This window comes from Quercus suber, unplaced genomic scaffold (genome assembly GCF_002906115.3).
Source record: "Quercus suber isolate HL8 unplaced genomic scaffold, Cork oak 2.0 scaffold_83, whole genome shotgun sequence".
Lineage (NCBI taxonomy): Eukaryota > Viridiplantae > Streptophyta > Magnoliopsida > Fagales > Fagaceae > Quercus > Quercus suber.
The window spans coordinates 1,241,518-1,248,679 of record NW_027069548.1 but is presented as its reverse complement, the minus strand read 5'-3'; the positions used below and the strand labels follow the sequence as shown (position 1 = coordinate 1,248,679).

General features: G+C 35.2%; 2 long non-coding RNA genes across 2 annotated transcripts; one reads left to right on the top strand and one right to left on the bottom strand.

Moving 5' to 3' along the window:
• Positions 1 to 5,781: 5,781 nt before the first annotated feature.
• On the bottom strand, positions 5,782 to 6,399 carry LOC136067722 (uncharacterized). The gene is made up of 2 exons (XR_010629138.1): positions 6,286 to 6,399; positions 5,782 to 6,191 (listed from the first exon to the last, which is right to left on the bottom strand). It is a non-coding gene; the product is annotated as an uncharacterized LOC136067722 (long non-coding RNA).
• LOC136067721 (uncharacterized) lies at positions 6,334 to 6,930 on the top strand. Its single transcript, XR_010629137.1, has 2 exons — positions 6,334 to 6,536; positions 6,629 to 6,930. It is a non-coding gene; the product is annotated as an uncharacterized LOC136067721 (long non-coding RNA).
• The last annotated feature ends 232 nt before the right edge of the window (positions 6,931 to 7,162 follow it).

Below are 7,162 nucleotides of genomic sequence, written 5' to 3'. Positions count from 1 at the left end.
TGAAGTCTTATTTGCCTACATTGTTGTAACTCCTTATGCTGTAAGCTTGGTGTTAATACGAGTGGATTGTGGCGCGCAAAGGCCAGTTTATTATGTGAGTAAGTCGCTGCATGAAGCCGAGATTCGTTACCTGTCACTAGAGAAAGCTATCCTAGTAGTAGTGCTTGGTACACGGAAGCTGCCTCATTATTTCCAAGTGCATACGGTTGTTGTTCTTACCCAACTCCCGCTTAAAACCATACTTAGAAGTGTTGACTACACAAGGAGAATAGCCAAATGAGGCACTATCCTAGGGGCTTTCGACATTAAGTATATGCCTCGTACCTCTACAAAGGGGCAAGTCCTTGTGGATTTAGTGACCGAGTTCACTGAGCCCTCGGTAGAAGAATTGACACCAGCACAGAACATAGATGAAAAATCGGTTGGCGTAATCTCTTAGAAAGGCCCTTCATTCTGGGAGGTATATGTAGACGATGCAGCAAACCAGAAAGGGTTTGGAGTGGGGCTGGTGCTAATATCACCAGAGAAGATCATTATTGAAAAGTCACTAAGACTAGGCTTCACGATTACAAATAATGAGGCTGAATATGAAACTCTATTGATGGGAATGGCAATGGTTCAAAGAATGGGAGGAAAATTAGTGGAAGTGTTCTCAGATTCAAGGCTAGTTGTTGGCCAAGTACAAGGGGAATTTGAGGCGAAAGATGAAAGAATGTAAGGGTACTTGAGCTAAGTTAAATGTCTACAGTCAGAGTTCGAATATTTTAATTTGTTACACATCCCTAGAAATGGTAATGCACATGCTGATTCTTTAGCCACGCTTGCAACCTCTTCGGCACAGAATCTGCCTCGGGTTATCCTCGTTGAAGACTTGTATAAACTCGCAGAGATGAGAAAGGAGGTAGTCCAAGTTCATCAAATCAGAGCTGAGCCAAGTTGGATGGACCCTATAATTCAATTCCTGAAGGAGGATACTTTGCCTGAAGTAAGGTTAAGCTGACAAAGTTCAGAGGAAGGTTACTAGATTCTGGCTATCCAAGGACCAAAAATTGTACAAACGCTCCTAATCAGGGCCGTATTTGTTGTGCATACATCCTGAAGCAGCTAAGTCACTCCTCGAGGAGTTACATGAAGCAATAATCAAGGGAGCATCCACAGCCGGATTCTAAATCCCATCTTATTTTACCATCTCAAAAAGTCACTTTTTCAATTATACAATACAATTTTACAATTCTCCAACATCCCAACTTTTATATCCCAATCCTACTCATTAAAATAATATTTTTACACAATAAAATAATATTTCTCACAATTACCATTATACATTACAACACATTATACATTATTTATTCTTTCTCTCTCTTTCCTTCTGGTCAGGAACCACAATTACCACCACCGCTGCACACCACCACCGCTGCCACCACCACCACCGGTAACCCAGAAACTACCGTCAACACCAAAAAAAAAAAAACCCAGAGAAAATCACAACAACAAATCACCGTGAACAAACCCAGCCACCTCAGCAAATCACAACAACAATCCCAAAACAAAAATTTGAAGAAAAACCCACCATCAACAATCCATGCCGATCTTTAAAGTGATCGGATTTGCCACTGCCGCCGAACCCCAACAAACCACCAGTCACCACCACCACGCCCACCAGAAAAATCCATTAAACCATAAACCAACAAACCCATTAAATCAGAAAACCAACAAACCCCATCGGAATGGAACGAATCTCCACAGCACCCACGCGATCAAAACCCCATCGGAACGGAACCCATGCGATCTCCTTCCACCGATCAAAAACCCATCTGAACCCACCCAAAATCAAAACCACCTCGCCAAACCGATCTCCACGCACGACTCGGTCACCATGTCAACACCACCAAACGCCGATCTCCACCGCGCTAACCTCCGGCCATCACGCCGATCTCAGCCGCGCCACCAGCTCGCCACCACGCCGATCTAGAAATTCGATCTGGCGTGAGCTCCGATCCGGCTTGGTGATTCGGCGAGAGAGAGAGGGGATGAGAAAGAGAGAAGGAAGAGAGAGAAAAGAAAGAGATAAAATGAGAGAGGAGTGAGAAATTTGCCGGGTAAAAGCAATTAAAAAAAAAAATTTTATACCATTTTGCTACAGTACCATCTTACATTTGAGATGGTACTGTAGCAAAATCTCAAATTTTTTTTTTGCATATGAGATATAGCCTTCCAGCTGCTGGGTGTGTTTTGGGCTTGTATGCCAAATATGCTTTGCATTTGGCATATAGCCATCCAAATGCGGATGCTCTTATGCCATTATCTTGATAAGTAAGGGCAACCTAAATATTTCGAGGCTACAAGTTGGGTTTCACTCAGTGGGAGTGTAGGACCCGATAAGTTCCATCTTGATTTTGTGAACTTTGTTAGATTCTAATGAACTAAAAAATGTCACTGTCTGATAAATTAATTTATGTTAAGTGGGTAGTAGTGGCGGGTGATCACGCCATAATATTTTACAGGAGGAATTAATTCATCTTAAAATTAAAGTTAATTATTTACTCAAGAGTCATATTTTTTAGATAAAATATATCTATTGGCATGTGTATGTGTGTGTGTGTGTGTATATATATATATATAACTCTTCCTAAGAAATATGAAAAAGTCTATAAATACTGAGACTTCTCATCTATTATATACTTTAAGTTTATTCTCTCCATTAGTGTTGGCAAGGGCGGCTTAATGCATTTGAGGGCTTAAGGCGAAAACTGATTATCTTGTTTTAAATGCAAAATTCCTACTAATTAACATGAGCCATGCATAATTTTTTTCTTATTTTAGAAAGTTTATAGACATAAAAAATTTGACAGAACTTCTTACACTTGTTAATATGGCAAATTGATAGTGGTAACTTAAAAAGTAATATTAATAGTGGATCTAAATGAGAACTAGTAAAAATTTACTAACTCAACTATTGTGAAAAATATTATGAATCTTTTTATGTATTGCTCTTTTTTTTCTTTTTCTTTTTTTGAGAATTTTATCATTCATAATATTTTTCACAACAAATGCTAGGTATTAAGTTGCTTCTTGTTTTCTATTTGAACCTACCACTATAATTATTTTTTGCCATCAATAACAGGCTATTACAATCTATTACTTAGTATTTGTTGTAAAAGTGTTGTGAAAGATATTATGAATATTATATTTCTCTCTCTTTTTTGTTAGTTTTTTATTTGATAAAAAAATTATTATTTTATTTATTGGTTATAAATAACTTTATTGGTTAAAATTTGGGGCCTTTTTTTTACTTGGCGCCTTAAAAGATCACATCAATTGCATCTACAATTCCACCGACACTGAGTGTTGATGATTCTCACCCTAATAGGATTAATACCAACCACACCATAGAAATAGAATCCAACAATTTACAAAGTTGGTTGTCCAATAATATTTTAGTGATTCCATGACACCATCCCAATCGTGTTTATTACTCCTGTGTGTAAATCCGTTCATAATTCTATTAGAAATTAACCTTCAAACAAAAAATAAAAATAAAAAACTTTTGGAAATCATAAATTTTCATGTCTAGCTTTTTTTATTTTTGATGATATTAGTATTTAATAATCATCAATAAATCAAAATAGTAATATTCAATTTTTTTTTTTTTACATAATATAAAGTAATAATGCTCAAACATTGGTTCCGTAGAAGATAAAGTGTTACCTTGGGTTTCTCAAAAAAAAAAAGTGTTACCATGGTTACATGCAGATAGATAAGTTCATCACGGCTGGTTGCCTATCTTATCTTCTTTACTTTAAAGAAAAAAAAAATGTACAAGTAATACTCAAGCTTTATATCTGGTCTTCCTTTTCGTTTCCAGAAATTTGAAGTACTACTGGCTTTGCCTTTATTTGGAAAAATCTATATGCTCTGGGACCTGCACACTAGCTTTAGAAAAAGAAAAATGGCTTTTCCCAATATTTTGTTCTTGCCCACTAGTACTGTAAAGGTATCAAGCTTGATTTATAAGCCTTAAAAAAGTCTGATCTTTAATTTCGTTACTGGATATGGAAGCAACTATTCTTAATGTTATGTCATGTGTCGTTCCTTTTAGGAGGAACTACCATTTTCTATTACATGAAAGGTAGATTTCTCTATAAATTTAATTATTGAAGCATATAAGTTTTTAAATTATTTTTTTGAAGAGGGAAAAAAAACCTACTATTAGATGAAATGTTTGCTTTGCAAAACGTGACTAAATCAATATTAGCAAAAAAATTGTGAACTCCAATCCTATGTAAGCCTCTAACTGCTATTAATTTTCAATTTTTTCATCATCCAACAAGATAAATTTTCATTTTCTTGGAGGTTATTACTTATAATTTACCATCAATCGTTCTTTAAATAATCAAATGTCAACTTGACAAACTAATCAAGTTTTGTTAATTAAAGCTTAAAAATCTTTAGAAAAAAATCCACTATGTCAAACTTCAGAAAGAAAAAATATTTCCAGTACAGGAATTCATAACAAGTTTTTTAGTCACCTTATTAAATTACTTGTTGAGTGTCTTGATTCAAGGGAAAATTAAAACTACGTACCTCATCTTTTAAGCATATTTTGATCGAACCAATATTATCCTAGTTTTCCTGGAGACTCACCAAGTATCCCACATAATAGTTACACGACTTTCAATTTGTCAGTAAAGGCACCCCATGAAACTGTAATCTCTCAATAAATTACTACACGAATTTGAACTGTGATCTACAATCAAACAACTCTCCATAAAAAGTTTAAAAAAAAATAATTAAATCATTTAAAAAGAAAAAAACTCTCCACAAGTAATCCTTAAATTCATATATAATTCACACAAACCTCATGTTTCAAACTCCAAGTCCAAGCCTCCACCTTTGAAAGGAGAAATATGACAATCCATTACCCTCCTAATTAAGGTTGATTGTAATGACACCAACTTGAAAGGTAAGAAAAATTGTCATAGTCCTCCATATGGTAACATTACATTGAGTGTATTTGTGTAAATAAATCTACAATTAGTTTAGGGTTTAGTTCACTACATTACTTTCAATAGAATATTTATTGTAATAAAAAGTTCTAGTTTATAAAAATGTAATTTTTAAAGGTTTTCGTTGTGGACGTGGGTTGTAAAGTCAAACCACATTTCGCCTGTGCTTTTCCTCTCTCTTTTCACTTTTACTCTTGATTTTGTAATCTAGTCTGATGATGAGGAAGACTAAGGTTGAGAATAGAACCGCTGATTGCGAGCACCTATTCACAAATAGCAATAGCAATATTGCGTGTTTCCTGTAACTACAAAATGAGGATTTTACGTAACACCCGTATCCCCCAATGAGCACTAATTCTCACTTATGCCATGCTGCCGTAAATAAAAGGGACCAATATCTAGTGTGGCTTCACCTCTAAAATTTACATCGAGTGCTAAACCTTTTTTTTTTTTTTTGGCTAAAACAGATTTTGCTATATTCAACTTGGTCTGATCCGGTTTCAAGTATTCGAATTCGTATGTGGATTGTACAGTTACCAAAAATAAAAAAGATTTTAATAAGTTAAAGCTCATTGGATTCTTTGACACTTTTTATGCACGTAGAATGCTCAAAAAAACGATATTAATAAGTTAGAAGAATAGATCTAGTGATGTTTTAAAACTTTTTTCCCAACTAGCAATGGCAGCTTGTGAATAATGGAAAAAAAAAAACGATGTAAGTGATGATATGTGAAAATGATTGTGTTGTAACTTCGGTTATCAGTAAAAATAAAGAGAAAAAAAAAATCAAGCATTTACAATAACTTTATAGCGCCTCCAAAGAAACCCTAACACGGTATATTGAAGATTGTCAATATACCCCTTACCATACTGCAAGGGGTGGCCTCTAGTAGAGACCAATATTACTTTCAAATTTCAATACAGAATATGACCCATTTTCTCTAACACTGATTGTCCATCTATCACGACTTGCCATCCATCTCGTGAAAAAATGCCCTTTGCATGATATACAGCAGTAGTTAAGTCACTAGAGAGTGGATGCAAGCCAAACCAAGTGAAAAATGAGGAATCTTGGAGACCGAACAAGTGACAAGTTACAACTTCCTTGCCCTCTTCCTCTGTGTATATTTTAGTGAGAAAACACCAAGAAAAGCCAACCCATGCTCTTGAGGGTCGAGCTTGCTGCTAAGGAATCAGGAGACAGGTCAAAAGATCAGATAACACTAACAAAGTTCATATATAAATATTGGATTAGTTGTATTAGAGAATATTATTGTACCAAGAAGCTTTCAAGATCATGTCGGTGCTGTCTTCTTCTTCTTATTCTTCTTTTTAAGACCCCCTAATACATGGTTGTATTTGCATGTTTTCACATCATCCATTACAGGGTTCAAAGCAAGTACAATGAGATTTTCAATACTGGCTTTCTTACTCACTTTGGCTTTCATTTACTATTTGATATTTGTTGCTCAAGGGAAAGCAGACACCAATGAATTGCTGGTGGGCTCTGCAGGGATTTCTGTCAATGAGGTGAGCTCTCTCTCTCTCTCTCTCTCTTGTATAACTAATTAAACGTCTAGAGTTGCAGTGGTTAACGGCAGTTTGATAATGATATGATGCAGGGAAGAGCTGAGTGTAGCAAGGATGCGGTTGAGTGCAAAGAAGGAAATGGTGGGTCAGAAGAGAATGCTTATGAGAATGAGGATTATATCTACACCAACTCTCTTCCTTAGATGATACACCTCCTTGTAATGTAAATTTCATTTTCCTTGCTCAAGTAATGTAAATTTGCATTCAATGTACGTATCAGTTGGTAGCGTGCACTAAATAATTTCTCCTTTTGGTAGAGCAAGACGTACTTTTTTTTTTATTGAGCAATACCGTCAAACAAGTAAGGCAATTAATCATATTTTGTTTTGACTATGTGTCTATAGTAGAGTGGAGAGTTTCTATCCATCCAAATCATGACATTTCACAAAGCACATCCTTTGTTCACTTGTCAAATTGTGATCTTGTAGGCTGCAGCTCAATAGACCAGAAAAATTCCAAAGTTAAGGTTTCTTTTGTTTGCAAAGTGATGGAAAAATTATTAATTTCTCTCATATTAGTATTCCATATCAATAAATGCAAATCATTTGATATAAAAATATAACATA